Source organism: Manis javanica, chromosome 4 (assembly GCF_040802235.1).
Source record: "Manis javanica isolate MJ-LG chromosome 4, MJ_LKY, whole genome shotgun sequence".
In the NCBI taxonomy this organism is placed as follows: Eukaryota; Metazoa; Chordata; class Mammalia; order Pholidota; family Manidae; genus Manis; species Manis javanica.
In genome coordinates, this window is record NC_133159.1 from 7145174 (window position 1) to 7167818 (window position 22645).

General features: G+C 51.5%; 1 protein-coding gene across 12 annotated transcripts in view; it reads left to right on the top strand.

The window, feature by feature from the left end:
* Positions 1 to 22645, top strand: part of PIK3CD (phosphatidylinositol-4,5-bisphosphate 3-kinase catalytic subunit delta) — a 62059-nt gene that overhangs the window by 278 nt on the left and 39136 nt on the right. For 9 of the 12 annotated variants that reach the window (XR_012129974.1, XM_037000141.2, XM_073233153.1 and 6 more), the window contains exon 1: positions 10173 to 10513. The exons of 2 other annotated variants lie outside the window; for them this stretch is intronic. The gene's annotated coding sequence lies outside the window, so the exon portion shown is untranslated. Of the gene's footprint in view, positions 1 to 1432; positions 1453 to 10172; positions 10514 to 22645 lie in introns of those variants that run through there. One more of the 12 variants, XM_037000143.2, reaches the window with a different exon arrangement.

Below are 22645 nucleotides of genomic sequence, written 5' to 3' on the forward strand. Positions count from 1 at the left end.
GGGATGGAGGCATCCAGGCTGAACCCACATCTCTAGTGATCTGAGCGGTCAAGATGCTGCTGGGAAAATTGGGTCCAGCCTCCCTGAAGCTGTCACGGCCTTTGAGCATCTGGCTCCAGGGTCACTGGGTGTCAGGCTCCTGCTGGAAGGAAATGGAGCTGTTCCCACACTGGCTGGGACCAGGACCTTTGTCCTTCACTCTCCCTTGACCACAGATCCCTGACCCTTCCCCTGGGCAAAGGCTGATTTGTCCAGCCACGACTGTGTCTTTCATTCATTCATTCGGCATTTCTACAGACTCACATGTAAGACTCCCAGGGCATTTGACCCAGAGCTCATGGCCAGGATGCTAGCCCGGATCTGTGCAGAGTCCCTGTGCCCAGGCTGCACCCGAGCCCACGGACAGTCACAAAATGCTGCAGTGGGGGATGGCACAGCCTGGAGTAAAGCCCCTCTAGACATGGGGGCCAAGCAGGTATTATCTGTGCTGAATAGCCAGGCAACTAAAGCGGTGCGGGTCAGAAGAAAGAGTCAGGAAGGGAACTCCGGACAAAGGCCCAGAGTCAGAGACAGCCTGGCTCTTGTGGAGCTGCAAGTCACAGCTCATGGTGCAGCATGGAGGGCAGGTTGGGGGAGCGGGGGCTTGGGGGAAGATCAAGTAGGGAGCTAGCTGGGTTTGCTCCCTTGATTGCTGCTCACTTTGTTCTCGAGCCAGAGCCCCCGACCCCAGTAAAGGTTGCTGTCCCAGCATTCGAGTGGTTCCAGGGATCAGAAAGAGCCCCCATTAGCTCAAGCAGGACAGGGGATTTTATAGTGAGGGTACAGGGTGCTGTCTTGAAAACAGAGATGCAGCCCCGCTTCAGGGCACTGGAACCAGGCAGGCCCTGGGCAATTTCTCAGCCCTTCTTACGCGTCCCCATTTGTCTACCTACATCACACCCCTCATGCGGATGTGTCCTGGATCCCTTCAGCCAATGAGAACTATTTTCAGGTGCCAAACCCTGGGAAGGAGGTGACTTGTTCTGTCTTGGATCAGGGCCTCCTTCTGGCCAGCTCAACTATGGCTAGAGATCAAGTTTATATGCCAAATGTCTGTTCTCATGACTATGTGTGGGAAGGTTATCAGAAAAGAGGGCCAGACACACAGCCTGATATTAATAGCTTCAAAGCCAGTAGCGTGCACACTAGGCCGTCCCATTCTGTACTGCCCAGCACACACACCCTTGCTTAACTCCAGATCTCTCCATTCCACTTGCCCTTGCTTAATCTTCATATCACAAAGTCCACCCCAAATACCTCTCCCTCTGCCACATATAGGGCAATCCAGGACCTGGCAAATGATTGCGTCCAGGGCGCCATTCTCAGAGCTGCCACCCCCAGCTGCCACCCACCCCCTCTATTTCTGCTAAGTCTCCTCTAAGGTGGCTCCTCAGGATCTCCCTCAGTTGAGAGGTAAGCGGTAAATTTAAGCTCTCCTCCCATCCTTGATCTATAGAGCAGAAAAGGGAAGCGCCCTACTTAGCACAGACCGTGATCTTCTAGATGGGCGAGTAAATGAGACGTTAGGAGCGAGCTACACACAGGGTTTGCTTTGCCCGATACCCTCCCTGCTCCTTGGTGGCAACTGAGGCTGCCCCAGGTTCTGGGAAGGGAACCTTTGTCAAGGGTCTTTCAGGCCTGCTCTTAAGAGGGTCTTGGGGATGCAGCTGCCCTGTACCTGGGCTGGTACCTGGGCCTAGGAATCATCCAGAGAGTAAGACATCACAAGTCCCAATTTGCCAGGTTTTAGGGCTTCCTAGGGCTTTAGTCCTCATAAAACCCTAGTTGGTTGCCTGTTGATTTTATTCTGGATTAAGTCATTTACCAATAACCAATGCTATAATATCCTTTCCAATTGAATATTAAGCCTTAGACTGGGCCATGCCCCAGGGCTGGGGTTGCTTAGCAACAAGCATGGTGGCTAGTTTCTTCATTCAGCCTAGGGCTGAGAAGAGGAAATCATCATTTGTCCTGGGGTAGAAGGAAGGCTTTTTCTCTAATTTCTCTTGGGATGCTACCCCTGCCTGCCTGTATGCCACTTCACAACGAGAGGCTTTAGAGAGACCAGAGGTTGAGGGTTATTCACACCCATGGCTCTTCCCAGATATCCCCACTCTATTAGCTGAGGTCCTAGGCTGCTCTGTGTGCCAACCTTAGTGTTATAAAGAAGATGCGGCTGCTGCTGCGTGGCAAATGCATGATTATCTGATGCCTGGTTGACACTGGCTCTGGGAAAAAAGAACTTCACTTAACAGAATTAAACACTTGCCCTGCTTTTCCGTAACCTTGAGCAGAATTGAGCTGAAGCTTCTCTTGTGGCACCTTCTGAAAGCGTTAGAAGCAACTCACATGCTGGTAACTTGGATATTTCCCTACCTAGTTTCCTAAAGCATTAGCCTTGGTTGGCACATATTGGGAGTCCAGTGAGACCACTAAAAATAGTTTTACTGATCTGTTACCACATAGCAGGAACTGCTGGTGTCCCACCCAAGGATAGGGAGTCCTCATGGCCCCTCCCTCTGCCTCAAGTCATCTAGTTTCAATACTTTCTTTGAAAAACTATTTCTTCCAACATCCCACCTTTGATATTGTAGTATCAGATATCACAGTATCCGATATCAATTTCTGTATTCATGGGGCTTTTTATTTGGGTTTCAAGTAACAGAACAACTCAACAAGGTTTATACTGGATTGAATATTGTTCCCAACATTCATGTCCATCTTAGAATGTGACCTTAATTGGAAATAGGGTCTTCAGAGATGTAATTAGTTAAGATGATGTCCTACTGGATTAGGATGGCCTTGTAAGAAGGGGCAGATTTGGACAAAAACACAGGCACAGAGAGAGAATGCCATTCGAAGATAGAGGCAGAGAGCAGAATGATGCACGGACGAGCCACTGAACTCCAGGGAAGCCACCAGAAGATGAGGGAGGCATGGGACAGGCTCCCCATCAAAGCCTCTGGAAGGAACGGAAGGAATCAACCCTGCTGACACCAATTTCAGACTTAGGGCTTCCAGAACTGTGAGACAATAAGTTTCTGTGTTTTTAAGCCACCCAGATTGTAATAATTTGTTAGAGCAGTCCCAGAACACGGATACAGATTTTAAGCAGAACACAGGAGCAGGTCAGCAGGGTGAGGGGACTTTCAGAAGAACACCAAGGGCAAGATGACAGAGGGACCTCAGAGACACCACGACCAGGAGCTGAAAAGTCACTTGAAATCTTCTCTCTCATCTGTGATCTTCCTTCCCCTCCATGCATCTGTTTCCTGGTTTTCTCTCCGTCTCTCTCTCTCTGCACAGCAGCTTCTCTGATTTCTTTATCCTCTTAAGAGGCCTAAGAGACCCCAGAGCCTCCCAGCTCACACATGACAGGGCCTGAGCTCCAGGTACGTGAAGAATCGATGTTCTCTTGGTTCTCATTTCGTATTCCCAGGAGAATCTGATGGACAAACTGGGGGCCAGTGGCCACCCGTGGTCCCACCGGCGTGGACAGGCTCAAAGGCAAGGCTATCTGAGCAGAGCCTGGGCCCGCCCGCAGAGCTCGGGCAAGTGGGGGGCGTCACTCCAGCAGCGCCGTGAGCTTGCCCCTCGGCACTTCCCGGATTGGCGCTCCTGTTGGCTATGGCCCTGCTGTTCACTGACAGACTCCCCTGGGGCCAGCTGTACTCCCCAAGGTGTCCTTCTACTGGGGTTCAGCCCTGGAGCAGGTCCCCTGTTACTGACAGATGAGGGAGACACATGAGCCACTGGCCACAGGGCAGCATGTCTGGAGCCAGGGCAGAATGAACAGTTGCTCATCTGTGCTGGTGTTAATAGCAGTAAGAGGGATTAGCTCTGACTTCAGGAAAAGGAAATACAATTTTACATTTTTATGACACATTTAGCAAAATGTGAACAGAAAAAAAATGGCAAGAAAAACATCTGTAACCACCCTCCCACACAGCTTTCACTGTTGGAAGTCATCTCCGGCTACACACATGTGCCTGTGTAACACTTACGCAGCAGTGACCCAGCACAGAGGCAGTCTGCACAGAGCCTTGTTAGCATGATGCTACAGGCCTTCAGGCCTTCAGCATGTTTTCCATGCTGTATACTATTCCATTTGGTTGATGTACCACACCTTCGCCTGGATAGTTTTGCCCACACTCCGCAATGCTGAGGTGACATTCTTTCTCCCAGTTTTTGATTCATTGGCCAACTTACCGCTATTCCTTGTCCAGTAGACCTCAGACTCTTTTATCACCTGACTTCAGCATCACCTAGAGGGGAAGATAGTGGCTCAGGGCTTAGCAGGTGGGGTTCACAGATCCCCACCTGCCACCTGGGTCTGTGACATTGCCTCAGTTTCTTTGTAAAGTGGGTATAACAACACCACCTACTCCACAGGGTTACGGTGGAGGAACAAGATAATGCATGAATATTCAACAATATTTCTGCCTTTTTTGCCTTGTTTGTGCCCAGACCCTCTCCATGAAGCCACTTACAATAGTCACTTCATGGGTTGCACAATAATCCATAGAAGAAATGGCATGTATGAGTTTCCTGCAGCTGCTGTAACAAATAGCCACACAGTGTGTGGTTTTAAACAACAGAAATTTATTCTCTCACAGTTCAGGGATCCAGAAGTTAAAAACTGTCAGGGGTCTGCTCCCTCCATAGACACTAGGAGAGAGCACTTCCTTCCCTCTTCCAGCTCCTGGTGGCTCCAGGGTCCTCGGCGTGTCACAGCCTCACCCCACACTCCGCCTCTGTCTTTACATGGCCTTCTCCTCTTGGCTGTCTTGAATTTCCCTCTTTCTCTAGAAAGACACTTGTCACTGGATTTAGGGCCACCCGGATAATCAAGGATAATCCCTTCTCAAGATCCTTAACTTAATCACATCTGCAAAAGCCCTTTTTCCTAGTAACGCCGCATCCAGAGGTTCCTAGGATTAGGACTTGGACATGTCTTTTTGGGGGGCCACTGCACCTGGAAAATGCCTCTCTTTCTCATTCTGACTCTTTTCCCTCTCCAGCATTTACACTTTCCTGTTCTCACTGTCCCGTTTGCAGAAAAAGTATCCAGCCGTATGCCTTCTCATTGAGGTTTTTTGGGTTTCACAACAGGTCTGACATTACCATGGTCCACTTGTCAGAACTAATGTACCAGTATCGATACACTGTTGCGAACTAAAGTCCACACTTCATGCAGGCACCTTAGTTCTCTCTGATGTTCTTTTTCTGTTCCAAGAGCCCTTCCAGGGCACCACAGTACATTTAGTTGTCACGTCCCCTTAGCTTCCTCTTGGCTGTGACAGTTTCTGGGACTTTCCTTATCTTTGATAATCTTGACAATCTAATTGTGAGTGCTGGTCAGGTATTTTTGTAGATCGTCCCTCATCTGAGGTTTGTGTGGGTCTTTGGGTTTTTTTTTGTTTTAAACTTCGCATGACTCAACTGGTATTTATGGGTTCTTGGGAAGAACCACAGAGGCAAAATGTCATTCTCATCACATCATGTTGAGGGTACCTGCTATCAACCTGCTTCTCCCTGAGGATGTTGGCTGAGGTGGTGTCGCCAGCTGTCTCCACAGGGAAAGTCCCCCCTCTCCCCTTCCTTAGTCTTGGGAAGGAAGGCGTAGGCACAGCCCACACTCAAGGAGTAAGGAGTCAAGTTCCTCCTCTGGATGTCAGGTGACATGTCTACCCAAATTATTGGGAATTCTGTGCAGGGAGTTATGTGGTCTCCCTCCCTTATTTACTCAATCATTTATTTATATCAGTATGGACTCACAGTTATTTTATACTTTGGGTTCTAATCCGATACTACTTGATTTTCTTGCTCAAATTGTCCGCACATCAGCCATTGGAAGCTTGTTCATTTTGCTACCCAGTCCCCAGACGTGCCCATCCCCGTGGCGTTTGGTTTTGCTGTAGTTTCTGGGCGCTGCTTTACATGCTGGCAGCACGCGATGCTCGTGCTCATCTGCTCTATTTCCTGCCCCCAGCCTAGAATGGTCATTTCTCCAATGGGCCCTGGTTCCTTCATAGAGAGAATGGGATTCGAAACCCAGATCTGGGTGCTGAGGGTGCGCTCATTGCTACTTCGTGTCATTGTTTCTAGGCCTTCAGAGTTGGCAGAGCCAGGAAATGTATGTATGTACACTGCAGGCCTTTTTTTAACATGTAAATCACAGCCTGCCACTCCCCAGCTCCACTTCGAACCCCCCCTCTGCTTCTCACCACTCCTTTAGCCAAATCCCACACCCCCAGCTGCCGCTTCTTCAGACGCTCTTGCTCCTGCTTCCACCCCAGCCCACCCTCACCCTGCCGGGCCTCCAGCACGCTGCTGCTCCGCACCTCTGCGCTGGCTCTTCCCACTGCCCGGGATGCTCTTCCCTCGGATGCAGCCAGCGCTCCTCCCCTCCCCTCCTTCCGATCATCCCCCTGCCTAAAAATCCTGACCTCAGAGCGGCCACGGTCCCCACCTCCCCCTCCCCCAACTCCTAACCTGCCTGGTCCTTCTTCAGCATGCACTTGCTCCATGACACTGTATCTTATTTTCACGCTTCATAGTTTTCTCTGCCCTCTGAGGACAAGCTCCCCGAGGGCGGGTCTCGGCTCCCACTGTGCTGTATCCTGGGGCCCAGAGCTGTAGCAGCCAAGCTTGGAAATGAGTCCAGGTTGCAAAGGCAGGGGCCCCCCCTGGTGTGTGGAGGGCGAGGAGGTCGGATTCAGCCTCAGGCCTCCAAACCCCACTGCTTCCCACCTCAAACCCTGCTCCCTCTGCCCCCATTCCACAATCTCCCACAGCTGCGGAGAGGAAGAGCTTTGGAGGATTTGTTTAAAAGTCAACTGCTGTTTCTTGAACATGACTTTTGTCCAGGGCAGGGCCTTGGGTCTACCCCCAGCCCCAGGTCAGGAGGTGCTGAAGTGACTCCCTGGGGGTTGCACAGTTGGTAGGTGGTTGGACTGGAATTTGAACTCAGGCAGCTTGGATTTGGACTTGTTGGTGTTTTACAAAGAGGGTAACTCTGTTTCTGTTAGGAGCCCCATTCATTTGGGGCCAGAAACTCAATCTCCATCAGCTAAACCCTAGCCCCACAAGGGCATGGTTCTTCCGGGCTACCTCTAAGCTCTCTGGGTCTTTCTGGACCCTTCAGTGCAGCCCTGACCCAGGATGAAGTGCAGAGGCACAAACCTTCCGCCTCTAAGTCATTCCCCAGATGGCGGGGGCTCAGCCTGGGGATGGGGGCTGCAAGGCCCTCCCGCCTGGTCACTCTCCTCTGCTCCTCGGAGCCCATGTCCTCACAAATCAGACTTTATAGGAATCAAGTCTAACCCTGGCCTAGTTCTCAGAGATCCGTGCTACCCTTTCCCAGCCCCAACCATTGTGCTGTCCAGGGTAGCAGCTTGCTAAGTTGTGTTGACTGGGACATGCAGCCCCAACCATTGTGCTGTCCAGGGTAGCAGCTTGCTAAGTTGTGTTGACTGGGACATGCAGCCCCAACCATTGTGCTGTCCAGGGTAGCAGCTTGCTAAGTTGTGTTGACTGGGACATGCAGTAAAAAATGCATTTTACTTCTGGACTTAATGCAAAGTCACATGTACCTAAAGCTGCAGGGACTGAAGCCCACTCTTACTACATGGAGCACAATCTGATACTTTCTATTCTGTTCCATTTTTATAAACTTGACTCACTAAATGGATTCCCATTAACCTAATGTGTTACTATGTCACAATGTGCTGTTGCTGTTACTGAAAATACTGTCCCAGGGCAGAAACGATCCGGTCCAGCAAGGCACAAAGGCTGTTCTACAATAACTCAGTAACAAATATTTTCTAGGGGGTTCACTTTGTGTCAGATACTGTTATAAGCATTTTATATGTATTAACTCACTTAAGCCTAAAAACAACTCTAAAACTTGAAAGCCATGAAAGTAAGCATCCCCATTTTTCAGACGAGGAAATGGAGGCACAGAGAAGTCAAGTCACTCACCTGAGGTCACACAGTTCCACAGTGGCGGTGCTGGCCTGTCTGGCTCCAGCGAAGGCGCCCTTAACCGAGAACCTTCGCCACACTTCTATGGCCAAGACGAAAGGGCAAGGGTTTGAGTCCTTCCTGGAAGGAAAGACCCACAGCACAGTGGGCTTCCTGCCAGGATGGGGCCTGAAGGCAAGTGGCTGGAACACTTCGTGGAGGGGCTGAGGAAGTGGGCTCCTCACATTTGCAACCCTGCACCCCAGTGCTCAGCTTAGGTCTGGCTGCCCTGTGATAACCCTGCTTGTAGGCATGTGTGGGCGTTGGTGGTGAAGCCACTCAAGGTGGAGCAGAGCAAAGATGCTCACTGCATCTGTGAGAAGCGGTGGTGGCCGGCTGGCTTTTGGAGGGGGAAGTTCTGCAGGAGAGGTGGCAGGCGAGAAGGAAACAGGCTGGGGGGCTCGTGTGCTCCTCCGAGTGGCCTGCAGTAGGCCTTCAGCCCGCCCAAACCTGCTCCCCAGCACCCCTGCCTCCCATAACCAGGACCTCCTTGCCCTTCCATAAAATGGGGCCAAAGGATTTCCTCCCCACTCAGGTCATGTGAGTAAAAACATTGACTTCCTTACAGCGAAGGTGCCACTTTTCTTCTAGGATTGCTGTGAATTCTCCACTGTGGCTGGTCCATTTTACTTACAGTTCAAAGGGGACTTGAAGTAGCTTCCTCCCAAACACACATGCCAATGGTTAAAAATAAAGCAAGAAAGAGATCAGAAACCATAGAGAGGAAGGCAGGAGGCGAGTCTGTCAGGAACAAGTGACTGCACTTGATGTTACAGACGGAAGAGGGAGGGAAGGTCTCTGGTCTGGTCTCAAAAAGGAAGCAGAGCAGGTTTTCAGAAAAGCAAAAAAGGTCTTAGACTGGGCCTCAGCAGTGCGGTCAAGGAGCAGCCAGACCCTTCCTGACTGACTGTGGATCCCCACAATGATTCAACCTTCCTGAGTCTGTTGTATCTGCAAATTGAGGGAGATAAGGCCCTGGGAGGCTGTTGTAGGGATCAGAGATAAATCACCCCATGTGAAGCACATCTTGGCACTTGGTACACCTCCATTCCCCACCTCGCGCCCTGGAAAGCATGGCCTTGTGTGGCTGGTAGCAAATATGTATTCAGTGAAGCGTTCTCCTGGGTGAGGCACAAGCCTTCTTAATCTGACCACCTCTTACAATGAACCCTGACAACCAGGCAGTAGGGTTTGAACAGCAACTGAGTGAAAGTAGAGCTCGGCCCGGGGTTCGGGCCCCCTCAGGGCAGGGGGCTTACCCTGCCCGTCAGATTTTCCCTCTGAAATGTCCATTTCTCTTCCTGCTTTTGGCAGTCTCTCCCTGGAGAGCTCTGGAGACCTCTGCCGAGGACCAGTGATCCGGGCCTGGGGTGGGAGTGAGGCTGTGAGCCTCAGACATTCGGCTGGGAAGGATGTTAGGGTACAGTCCCAGGGACAGGCCCTTGGGACCTCCTGGTCCCTCCGCAGGTGTCCGGTTGGGAGTGCAAAGCCTGCAGCCTAGATCTTAGAAAACTGGGCCCGTGTAGGAACCCATGCGCCTTGCCGGAATTCTCTGCCCCTTTCCTGGCTAGAAATGGAACAGTCTGTTCTTCTCACTGCGGCAGCCGCTGCTGGGCCCAAGGTGGCCCTGGGAGGCCAGGCCATCTCTGGGGGAAATAGCCCCTTTCCAGGCCTCAGTTTCCTTATCTGTCCAAACGAACAAAACAGGAACTTTACCTTCCAGACCAGTTGCAGAGGGTCCTTTAAGTCATTGTTTAAGCATATTTAAGGATTGACTTGGCTCATCTCCCATGACATCCTAGAAGGATTTGAAACCACTATTGTAATCTTAGGGGATGGCTAGCCTCTCCAGCTCCAGCCCCCTACCCTGCGCTCCGGATCCACCAGAGCCTGCAGGCCACCGCTTCTAGGGATTCTCAATTGTCTCCCTGCTTTTCTTACCCTACCTCACGCCTGGTTACCTTGCATTTGGTGCTGCGGGCGCTTCTGGGCGCCTCTAGCTGCAGTTATGGTTTCTCGCATGCCCTCCAGCTCTTCTCTGGCCGTTGTTTGTGGAAGGTGTGATGGCGGTGGTGGTGGGTTATGGGCTCCTAGGACCTTTATTTTGTAGTTTTCCTTAGGGTAAAAAGAACACTTGTTTTGAAGAAGGGCAAGGTGTAGCTTTCAGAGGCACCCGGGATGATCTCCCTCCAACCGCAGACGGGGTGGGGATTTAGGGGGTGGGCAGAGTGGGGGGCAGACGGGGAGGCAGGAGGACCTGTTGTTTTTCCTGTTGTAAGTAAAAAGGAAACAGTGGAAAGTGGAGTGTGCGGGCTGTCAGCAGGCGGGGCGCCCCCACCGCGCCCCGCCTCCCTCCCTCGAGACTCACTCTAGCGCAGCTCCCTCGCTCCAGCGGCCGCCCGGCCGCCGGCCGGAGCCGTCCCAGCCCCTGCCCGCCGCGCCGGGACCGGTAAGCGCTCTCCTCGGACTGCATCTGGAGAGCTGGGGAGAGGACCGGCGGGACAGGGACTTTGGGGAGCCTCGGGGAACCGTGGGGCCGCCTCGTGGGCACGTTCCAGAGCGCACAGCCTTTGCGCCCTGGCCCGGTGCCTCCTGCGCCTAGCGAGCCCGGCAAGGGGCGCCCCCGGGCTGACCGCTGGGACCTGAGCCGAGGCTGCGTTCGCGCCCCAGGCCGCTCCCGGGGCGCCCGCGGAGAGGAACGCGCACAGCTGGCGGGGCCCGGGCTGCCCTTCCTGCCGCGGTGCGGGGAGCCGGGAAGCGCCTGGCTGCGGGTCCTCTGCCCCGAGGCGCCCGGCCGCGCGGAGAGGAGCGGGATGCGTTCCCACCAGCGGTGCCGAACCCCGCGCTTCCACCGAGGCGCGGGAGAGGGGCGCGCATGCCCCCCGACGCGCGCCCTCCCAGCCCTGGCGATCGGGGACCCGGGCTGGAGGGGCCACAGCCAAGTCCGCCGGCGCCCCGCGCCACCTCCCGGCCCCTGCACGTGCGAGCCCTGCCCTGCAGAACCCGGGCCGCGGGCGCGACTCGCCGCTTGCTTACTGCAGCCGCGCCATCTGCCCCCGGCTCTGCGGCCGTGTCCGGGTTACGGCGGCAAAACCGCCTCCAGCTTTGCATTTCCGGACTCTTTTTTTCTTCTTTTTTCATACTCTTACCCGTAATTCAGCCTGAATGAAGCTGCTTTTTTTTTAGAAGTCGAGTTTCCTGTTTTTATTTAGGCGTCCTCCTCTGCACCTCCCTTGAAATCTCTAGGAGAGGGGAACAGGGACATCTGCGTGGGGACCAGGATGCGGGCACTGCATAGCCGGTTGCGCTCTGCCATGGCGGGGAGACAGCGGTCCAAAGAGCCGGGAAGGGACTGCTGCGTGGCCCCGAAAAGGCCGCTGCAGGAGGGGAACAAGGTGGGGATGGGATTTCCAGTGTCGGGGCTCGGGGAGCTCCCTGGGGGCGGCTCACGCTGGTGGCCCAGGGACCAGGCTCTCTCCCGCGGCACTCCTGGGATCTGCCCGGTTTGTGGTCGGAGCGGGGAGCGATGAGCAGCTTTCACTTAGTCCAGGCGCCCTGGAAGGAGAGACTGCGGCTCTCAAAACCCACCAGACTCAGGTGGGCTTCCCCACCCGGGCTCCTGCAGAAGCACCACTGGACGCCATCCTCAGAAATGCTCTGCAGGGTAGCAGGTGTATGTGGGGCGGGTGTGCCTTTCTGGACTCGGGTTCCTCTCTCGGGAGTCTCCGAAGAGAAGAGTCGCGGCTCCAAAGGGACTTTGAAACTGAGTGTGAATCTCACTGCTCACTTCCCTGAGAGCTGCACGCCGCTGTGGTGCCTGACGCTCTTTGGAGTTTCTGTTCAGTGAATGGTACTCGCGCCCCCCCTCCCCACACACAAGAATTGATCCTTTTTACATATGCGTAAAACGACCAGCGGATGGAGCTGGATGTCTCCATTTCCCAGGGGAGAAGGCTAAGGCTCGGAAAAGTCCAATTACCTGCTGGCCCGCACAGTGTACACGTACCTGATCCGGAATCCCATTTCCTTCAGAAGGCCAAAGCGTGTAATCATCTGGAGGTGCTGTTGCTTACAGATTAAAGAGAATGTTTTCTATTAGTTCCCACCTAATAGGTGTGGGGATGGGGAGGTTGGGGCCCTTCCTTGATATTCATACCTTGATCTCAGTAAAACCTGCTATCATTAACCACCAGCTTTGGTCGATGTGAACGGTGTGGATGAAGACCCCTCTGATTTGGGAGGCTGCCTCCAAACACTAGGAGATAGGAATAGAACCTTCTCTTTTGCTCTCTCTAGAGCAAAAATTGCCACCCTCTTAGCATTTCCATGCACTGCTGTGGTTTGATTTCTTGACATCATTCCGTCCATCCCGGCTTATGAGAACACTGCTTAGCATATGCTGAGGTTAATTCTCTTTGGGTGCTTCTGCAAACTCCTCCAAGTAATGGAGAGCATTCTGGCGTGCACTTAAAACCTACCTGGCAGTTGCCTGCTCTAAAGGCAGCCAAACCTACGTCTTTCTGAGTCCCTGCCCCCACACCAGCCCAGTCCACACTTACACCTCTTCACCATCGTTTAGAAACAGCACTAGCCACTTGGGGAATATAGATGTTGCTGGATTAGTGCCCCAGAGGTGCTTCTGGCCACACTAAGATTCCCTTCCAGCAGGAGAGGCTGCATTTCTGCAGCCTCAGTCCCTGCCCTGGAAGGGTGCATAAAGCATGTCTGTGCATTATGCTGTGGACTCCATCTTTTATCTTCTTCACTAACTTTAGCAAGTATTTAATGAGATCCCCCTGGGGGCCAGGGGCTGTGGTAAGAACAAGGCGGGCCAGCAGGCTGGGAGGGTATTTGCCCCTGGGCGTTGGGGGTGGGTTTACAGAACAGAGCATCCACAGATCCTTAAGAGACCAGCCCAGATCCAGTTAGCTTTTGCACCCAGCACTGTGGTGTCTAGGGAGTTTGGGGGTGTGTGAATGGGGGCTGATGGGTCAGTTCCTGCTTCACTTTATTTTTCTTCAATTGCACAGTTAAAGGGAGAAGTGAATGTGCAACTTATGAGGCAATTCCCCTTTGGTTTGCTTATTTTTCAAAACCATTCTTGTTTAGAGAGCAGTTCCCTCCCTCCCAGAGGCCAGCTGCTTCTGTGGGTCTGATGGTGGGGCTTGGGGCCTCACCAAATGTTTCCTTACCCCGGGACCTCAGAAGGGCTCTTCAGCCGCTCCCAAGGAGAGAAACCTGTTTCCCAGCAAAGCCATCAAGGGACAGGTCCAGAGGGAAGTGCTCCCGAAGTATCGGGGAGCGCCCTTGGCCAACTGGCCGGCGGAAGTATGTGGTAATTCACCTCCGGCTGGAGGGCAGCAGGAGCCTGCCTTGTTGGGAGGGAGGGAGGCGTTCTAATCTCTGGACCAGTGTTTCATAAATGGCAAAGGTTGCAAAACTCCTCTCTCCTTGCAGTTAATACCAAAACTGAGTTTTCTTTAATTTGCTTGGTGGAAATCCCCGGCAATCATATCAGAAATGCTGCCAGTTTCAAGACGGAAAACAAAACAAAAAAAAAACCTGGGAACCTCCCTCCTCACTCTTTCCTTGCAGACAACACTGTGACAGACTAAAATCTGGCCTGCTGTCCCCTCCCTTCAGGCCAGCACAGTCCCTGGGGCGGGAGGTTGGTGCTTTAAAGCGCTGGCTGGCTGTGCATGGGAAGCCCCCCTCCGGCCACTCCCTCTCCAGCCCTGAAGGGATAACCTTGCCCCTCAGATAAGGGCCAGAGCTTCTCCTGGAAATGGGTGCTTTCCAAGGCCGCCTACTTTCAGAGCTGAGAGGGAGAGCGTTCGGAGCAATGGGTGTGGCGTTTCTGGTAGCTTCTGTTTCACTCACCTTGGGGAAACTGTTCTCCACTTCGAGAAAACACCGGGAGAGTGACCCCAGGTGGGGAAGAGGTGGGGGAGCAGGCGAGAAGCCCAGAAAGGGCGCAGGCTGCCCACGTTGGAGTTGGTGTCCTGGAGGGATGCTGATATTTCTTTTCTGTGGCTGCTGTAACAAATGACCACACATTTTCTGGCTTAAAATGACAAAAATGTATTTTCTCACCGTTTTAGAGCTCAGAAGTTCAAAGGCAAGGTGTCAACGGGGACTTGCTCCCTCCAGGGGCCTTGGGAAGAATGCTTCCCAGCCTCTCCCAGCCTGCGGTGGGTCCAGGCGTTCCTGGCTTCTGGCCCCACTCTGCTCTCTGGTCCGAGTTCACGTGGCTTCTCCTCTGTGCCTTCTGTTTCTTCTAAGGTCACATGTCAAGGGATCTAGGTCTCACCTGGATGGATGAGCTCAAGACCCTCAACTTAATTGTACCTGCAAAGACCCTTTGTCTATGTCATTTTTCCAAATAGTTCACAGGTTATGGGGGTGGAAGACACAGTCGGACATGTCTTTTTGGGGGCCACCATGCAGCCCACTGCAGATGGACGGGAGTGGGTTTCTGTCAGTATTTTTTGGAGCAGGTGTTGAGCACAGTTATCTTCGCCAGAAACCAAACACTTCCCTGCTTCTGGGCCCTATGCTGCCATTTCTCCTGGTGACTCCAGGCAAGGATTTCAGGGTCCCACTGTCTCTAGCCCCCCCTCTTCCTCCCTCTGCCTCACTTTCCCCGGCCCTGTGGTGAGGCAGCCACCTCAGTGGTCAGTAGTCAGCTCCACTGATAGCAGCCTCTGCAGTCTCCAGGGTCCCAAGAGCAGATAAGGAAACTTCTGGAACTGGGGAGGAACTAAGTTCTCCCCCTGCAGAGAACTGCCTGGGCCCCTCCTCCTGTCCTCTCGCCTTCCTACCCTTCCTTCTCTCTCTTCAAGGACAGTCCTTTCTCTGCTCAGGGTTCCCTCAGCCCAGGCTCCCTTTCCATGGTCTGGGGCCTCACAGCCCCTCACATTTTGGAGTTTTCCTCTGCTGAGCAGCCCCCAGGAGAAGTGAGGAACAGGGCTCAGCTTGGCTGCTGTGTCCCTTTGTCCTCCTGAGGGGCCACCATTGTGGGACAGGGGCTGGTGGTACTGGAAGGGATTTGGGGAGCTCCCCCAGTCATTGAAGGTTGTAGGAGGGGGAGTGTGAGGACATGGAGGTGCCCGGGGCTAGCTGTAGGGATAGGGCCAATCTTCTGCCTCCCCCCTGGGAAGGGCTTTGGCTCTGAAATCTGGGAGAAGTGCTTTCTTATCAGTGGGGAAGCAAGATCATAGCCCTGTTACCAAAACCTTGAAAAGTCCTTTGTGTCTGGGGAGGGTGTGTGTGTGAGGGAAGTGTGGGCAGGTCTGGAGGTGGTGATGGGGGTATTACCACATGGGAGAAAACATACTATCTTTGGAGTCAGACTGGGTTTTAATCTCAGCCAGCTTCTATCTGTCTGGTGCCCTAGGCAAAGCGCTCAGCTCCCAGGTGTGACTCAGGAGTACTGTGAGAGGTCATGTACTGCCACGTGTATTTTCATGTGTACAGTGCCAGGCACATGGCAAAGCCCTCGGTGCCTTTAAGGGGGCTGCTATTTAGTTTGTGATGTATAGGTAATTCATTACTATCCCGCTATCCCAAAATGGGTGTCTTTTTCCTTATTTATGTATACTTTTAATATAATTTTAACTTAGTAGACATGTGCTTTTTTTATCTTAACTTTTTTGTTTCAAAAGTTGTGGCAAAATATACATAAGAAAATTGGCCATTTTGACCATTTCTAAGTGTAGAGTTCTGCATTTAGCACATCTACATTGTTGTGAACCATCACTGCCATCTTTAGAACTTTTTCATCTTGTCACATTGAGATTGTTTACCTATTAATCAGTAACTCCCCATTCTTCCCTCCTCACCCCCCAGTCCCTGGCAACCACCCTCCTGCTTTTTGTCTCTATGACTTTGACTACTTTTGGTATCTTATATAAGAGGAACTGTACACTATTTGTTTTTTTTTGTGACGGGCTTATTTCACTTAGCAGATTATCCTCAAGGATCATGCATGTTGTAGCATGTGTCAGAATTCCTTTTTTAAGGCTGAATAATACTCCACTGAATGAGCATACCACATTCTGTTACCCATTCGTCTGTTCTTTTGGCTGCTATGAATGGTGCTGCCATGAACGCAAGTGTCCAAACATCTGTTCCCATCCTTGCTTTGAGTTCTTTTGTATATATACCCAGAAATGGACTTGCTGGATCAGATGGTAATTTTTTGAAGCGTGAGGTGTGTGTTTTTATAAATTGCTCTTTTCCTCACCATGGTTCAGAAACATTTTTTTCTACAGTGCTTCATAGGTCGCCATCCTTTTTAGGGACAGTATGTGTCCTAAAGCAGGGACACCATCATTTTCTCATGCGTCCTCCACTGTGGGACATTGCTGTTGTTCTCAGGCATACATACACACACTCAAACACACATGCACATATGCACACACATGTACACACATACACACACATCACTCTCAAAATACTGTAATTGACCTTTTCAGGCATACGACTTTTCTCATGTTCAAGAATTATTGCTTCAAAGGCTTTGAACATTTTTATGGCTCTTCTTGCTAAATGTTTTTCTATGAAAAATTGGACCATTTTATCCCACAGATATATTAACAGTTTCATGACAATCTTGCTAGCATTGAATCATATTGAAAAAAAAGTTTTACTGATAGGCCTAGGAAGTAATCACCTTAAATGTGTTTCTCTTATTGCTAATGAGATTCAACAGGTTTCTTTTGGACTCTAGCTTTATGTGTACCACGGGGTTTGCTGCAGTGCGTGCAATGGTTAAATCCTTGAACTCTGGAAATGCGTGGATTCAGATTCAAACCTAAGCTCCCCATTCCCAACTGTGTGACACTGAGTAGATTTCTTACCTTCTCTGACCCTCAGTGTCCTTTTCTGTAAAATGAAGCTAATGAGACCTCCTCCTAGGGTTGTCTTAAGGGTTACATGAGATAAATCAGGTAATGAACATCACCTAGCACATATTTGATACTCAGTAAATATTAGCGGTTATTTTATTAGCATTATTTTAACAAGTCTCCATTTGCTCTCAAGTTTCATCTTGTTTCAGTGAGGAGAGATGGTTAACAATTAAGCCAAAGGATTTATATGAGGCGCAGGGGTTGATTTTTGTTCTATATAAAGGCAGATGGTTCTAGAAGGAAGCTGACAGCCTCTCTGTTGAAATGGACTGTGTCCTTGGCCGCTGGGCTGGTTTTGGGAGTGTGCCTCCCTGGGGCAAGCAAATGAACCCCTGTCTCGCCTCCCTGCGAGGTGACGAGGGGCGGTGGGGAATTTCCATGCCCCTATAGAGCTTTCTTCTGGACTCTGTCCTCCTGCAGGCCCCCAGCCTCTAGCGTGTGGAAACGGGCGATAGAGACTTACTCACGGTTGAGTCTAGAATTCATCCTGGTGACTGTTCCATTGTTGACATTCAGATGCTCCTTCAAGCAGTATGGGAAACTGAGATGGGCATTTCAGGGTCAGGACCCAGGGGGGGCCTGCTTTTGTGACCTTGATTGCCTCTCAAATAGGCCTCAGGTAGCCTCACCTGAGGGAGGCTGTCATTCTAGCACACGGTGGTTATCCATGCTCAATGCATGCGTTTTTCTCTTTGCCACTCGCCTGTCTCTGAGGAGGAAGTTAATGAAACCAGGATCTTGGTCTCAAATAAGCTGTTACATGAGAAATTTCTTTTAGGGGGAAAAACACCAAAACCCCCCAACCTTTCCCCTCAGCTCTCTCTCTCAAAAAAAATCCCATTAAAGATGTTTCTCATGCTCAGAGCCAATGAAAGGACTGGCAAGACCATCCGTGCCTCCTATTTCTGGCGGCTCCTGAGTCCTGTAGCTGGATCACCCAGCCATGAATCTTTTTTGCCCTATTGTGTTGTGTGACAAATGTTTGAATAATATCACCTGTCTGTCATTTGAAAACCAGTGATGAAGTGTGATCTACTTTTAAATTAAGCGCAACGACACATCTAATATGAGGTAGTTTCTTGAGATGTGGGTGGCTTCAGACTTCCAGCGGGAAGCACAGGGTAAGAGCCTTAGAATTAGAAGTTCAGGTTTTGGCTTTGACAAGTGACACACAGATGACCTCCAGGAGTTGTTTTAACCTCTCTGAGCCTCCAGGTGTTCATTAGAAAATTGGGTTAACAGGACCTCTTTTACTGGATTGTAGAGATTAGAAATAAGGAAAACCTTGAAGTAAGTAATAGACACTTCATAAAGAGGTTGCTATTTTTGGCATCAGGTGAGTGAATCCTGCAGCCCATACCATGGGAGTAAGTGGATTTCAAATGACAGTATCTGGGCCATTTCCTTCCCTCCCTGCGTGGTACAGGAGCAGCCCCTGTACTAGCTCACCTGGCCTGGACTGGCAGGTAAGAGCCGCTTGCCCCTGAGGTCAGACATCAGTCACCTTAGCCTTGGTAGTTTACTCTGTGTCCTTCATGTCCCCTGTGAGCTGCAGCGGCAGAATGGGGCCCCCAAGTGGGAGACCTGTGTGGAGGCAGCTATCCCAGGAGCTTTGCTCTGTGGGTCTGTGGGAAAGTGGCAGGAGATGGCCCAGTGGCTGGCAGTGACCTTGCTCACGGACCATGCTTCCCCAACTTTCCTGCCTGCCGCTGCCCACTCTAACTCAACCGGAAGTTGGTTTTACTGCATTTCTAAAGCATTCAGTTTTGTTTTCATGGAAACAGCTCACCCATGCTGCATTCACTTGTCCCCTGACTACACTGTGTAAAACAAAGGGGAACAAGTGGTGGGGGCATATTTGGGACCAAACACAGCTAACTCACATTGGTATGCAGAGCTGACCAGGGCCTGGCATCCTGGCACCCCTGGCACATGGAGGCCGTCGGTCAGGATGTTTTGAAGAGGGAATGCAGAGTACAATTCTGTACTCTGGTACAGATTTCTGATTCTGGCAGAGACCAGACAGGATGGAGGAACTGAAGAGCCTGGGCCGGAGGCGGGTGGGACCCAGACCCCCCATCTGCCTCTCACCAGCCCCTTGCCATGAGGGTGGCACAAGCTCCAGAACGAAGGCACTTCAGACCTGTTTCTTTTGCTGGGGATCTGATTGGCAGCAGGTGCACTTACAAGCTTTGCTATCAGCCAGCTCAAAATTGCCACCCTCGTTCATCTACCTTGTTATTTGTTTAATAATAACTATAACAACACACACTTTTATAGCACCCAGTCTTGCTAGGCAGTGTTCTGGGCACTGAAAATACCGATTTATTCTTACAACTACCACTGTGCTCTCTGTTTTACAGAATGGGAAACTGAGGCACAGAAAAGATGAGTGACTTAATAGGCATTCCCCAGCTAAGAAGTGGCAGGACCTGCTTCTAAACCCTGTATGGTGCTGTTTCCAAATGTGGCTGCTTGTTTCCTAGGAGGAAGCAGTGGTCGGGGCAGGAGAATCTGGATCCAGCGTAGGAGAGTAGGTGAGGCTTCTGGGACTCAGTGGCTATGCAGAGGGGCTTGCCAGCTCCATTGTACCAATGCCTCCAGCTCTCAGGACTCACTGGGCACCAGGCAGCCGTCCCTGTTGTTGCTGGTCCTTTGTCTCTGGTGGAGTTGGTTTCCTGGGCTCTGTTCCTCTGCACTGAGAGAGGCCAGGAGAATGCACCTTCTGTACCTGGCCTGTCCAGTCTGTCCAGGGTGGTGCCCCTTTGCCCCCTCCACCAAGAGGAAGCAGGGCCTGGCTCTGAAGTCTCATGCTTCCCTGCCCAACTCTTGAACCTTTTGCAGGAAGCCCTCCTAAGGGTCCTCGAGCTGGTGGGTAACACAGTTGGGGTAACAGGACTCTTGGCCGGTGGCCCAGCCTGGCTCCTCCGCACTGAGCTGGAGGAGGCAGTGTAGTACATAGAAGGAGCCCGGCTCCGGAGTAAACTGGGTTCGAATCTGCCTGTCCCGTTCACTGGCTGTGCAGCTGTGACCACCTTGAGCCCCACTTTCCTCCTTTGAAAACCAGAAGGCCAAATGAGAAAACAGACAGAAGGCATCTAAATTTAGGTGCTCAGTGATGGTGGCTGCCCCACATAAATGCCACAGAGGCTGTCGCTCTGGACAGAGTCTGAACTTAATCCCAGAAGCTTCCAGGGCAGAAGTGGCCTGGAGGCCTGCTCTGGGAGTGGAAGGAGAGGACATGGGGGCACCTGCCAGGGAGAAGTTGTCCAGAGGATGGGTGATGGGACAGAATGTTCAGAGTACTCTGTTATCTCCAGTACTTACGGGAAGTCCTCAGATCTGGGGTCTCATGAGGACACATAAGCCTCTGCTAGGTGAGGGTAGCAGGGGGCCCAAGTGTTGAGAGCTGGGGTGGGCAGCCAGCTGCAGAACAGACTCCAGGGGCATGGAGCGGACTGCCAAGGAGCTGAGACTGTTGAGTGGGGGACCCATCTCCATTGCCACCCTGAGAGTGTGTGTGTGTGTGTGTGTGTGTGTGTGTGTGAGAGAGAGAGAGAGAGAGAGAGAGAGAGAGATTAAGGGGGGGATCAGGACAGAACAGGGAAAGTGAAATTTGCAGTTTTAAAAGACATTAATTATTTGAGATCTTGAGATTGGGCAGCCTAGGTCTTGTGGGTGTTACAGTCTGGAACCTTCTTGATTTTGCATGTGGGTGTTTTTTAATATATGTGTTACATGTTTTATAAACAAGTATGTACATGTATACTGTATTTTTTTAATTGTATGGAATCAATACAAGCTAGTTAGGAAGTCTGTAAAATACATTTGCCAAAGGAGGGAAAGGTAATCCTTTGCCCGCCGGTCTCCGAAGACCCCGTCACCCAATGATCCCTAAACTTCTTCAGATCTTCAGTCCTTTTGAAAATCTGCTGATAATCATGGACCATCTCCTCAGAGAAAGGCTGCTGCAGGAACATTTTTGTGTCTAATTTTGGAGAGTTCCTGGGTGTCCCCCAAGTCCATCCCAGCCTCTGTCAGGGTACACTGAAGGTCTTTGGGTTCTGACCACCAGCTTCTTGGAATTATGAGAATCTGACTCTGAAACGAACCTCAAAGGCCAGAGAGGGACAGAAGATTCCGCCCGCCACCCCTGAGGCCTCTGTGAGACATGCCTGCTCAACAACCTGCTCAAAGGCTGCTTTGATGCTGTTTCTATTTTGTCTTAACCACTTCTTAGGTACAATCTCTAAGTTTACTCTGCCATATAAATCCTTTTCTTTGTCCTAAATTCGCTGTTCCTTTTGGGAGACTTGGAGCAAAGACCAACTTCTCTGCCTCATATGGTGACTCTCCACTGTAGGACTGGCTCGTTTTCAGAGGTCACATCCTTTGGGACAGCTATGGGGCTGCTTTCTGTGAGAAGCACCCTGGCTTGGGCATGTGGACGAGCCCACCTAGGATAGCTGGGTGTAGATCGCTGTGGGTGGAGTTGTCCATGGAGGACGGGAAGTCAGGGCCACATCTGGGCTCCACATGCTGGGCTCCAGGCAGCTTGACACCAGCAGGGTCTCCCTGTGAGATCGGCGCACAGACCCACTTTGGCCAAGTGGGTGGGGCTGGTGCTGAGCATGCCACCCATGGTGCCCATAGCGCCATGTTCTCCACCCCAGGCATGCGGGTGGCCAGCCTCCCTGGGTGCCACTCTCCCATTGGGACTGTGCCCTTGCTTAAGCTCCTCCTCCTTTTTTTTAAACATAAGCTTAATATTTCATTTAATGTGGACAATGCAATGGTTTTAGTATATTCACAGAGTTGTGCACCTGTCACCATAACACTGTCAACCTGTGTGCCTGATGGCTTCTCTTTCTGGCTTGGGCTTCATCACAGCGTGGTGGCTTCAGGTCGTCACCCTTGACGACAGAGCTCCTAGAGTTAAGTGCTGAGCTTGGTTCCACACCAAGGCGTAAGCTGCGCGGCCTTTTATGACTTAACCTCTCAGGTCTCTCAGCATCACTCCCGCTCTCCTCTCTTGGTTAAATCAGTCATAAGCCTGCCCAGATTTAAAGACAGGGGACATAAATACCACCTCTCAATGGGAGGAATGTCAAAGGATTTGTCGCCAAAATGCCAAGCATTTAGCACAATGTCTGCAGGCAGTCTTGGGCCAGAAGATGTCAGCTGCTGCTCCCTCTGTTTCTGCTGTCCACGTCGCTCTTAGTTTGAGTATCTCTCAGGTATTGACGTTAACACACCAAACCAGACTGCTCTGTGTCCAACTGTGTGACCTGGGAGGGACCCCGCCCCGTCTTACCTGAGTCATCTCTAAGATGCAGCTCTGTGATCGCCGTCTGTCTGGTATCTCCAGGTGCATTCTTTTTACCTTCTTCAAATATGGACCCAACTTTAAGAAATTTCCTAGCCCTTTCCTAGTTTGAGTTTCTTGCCCTCAGTGGCCACATCTAGAGGTTTCACATGGAGATGCCAGATCAGTTTCGTGAGTCCCCAGTGCCTCTCATGAGCCCTGATGTGAGATTCACACCCACCCTGGAGTTCCAGGCATCCTCTTTATCTCCTTCCTCTGAATTCCTTCCAATACATATTCACCGTTGTTCTTTTCCACAAACAGAGGAATACCTTTCCAACTTTAAAAGATATGAAGACACCGA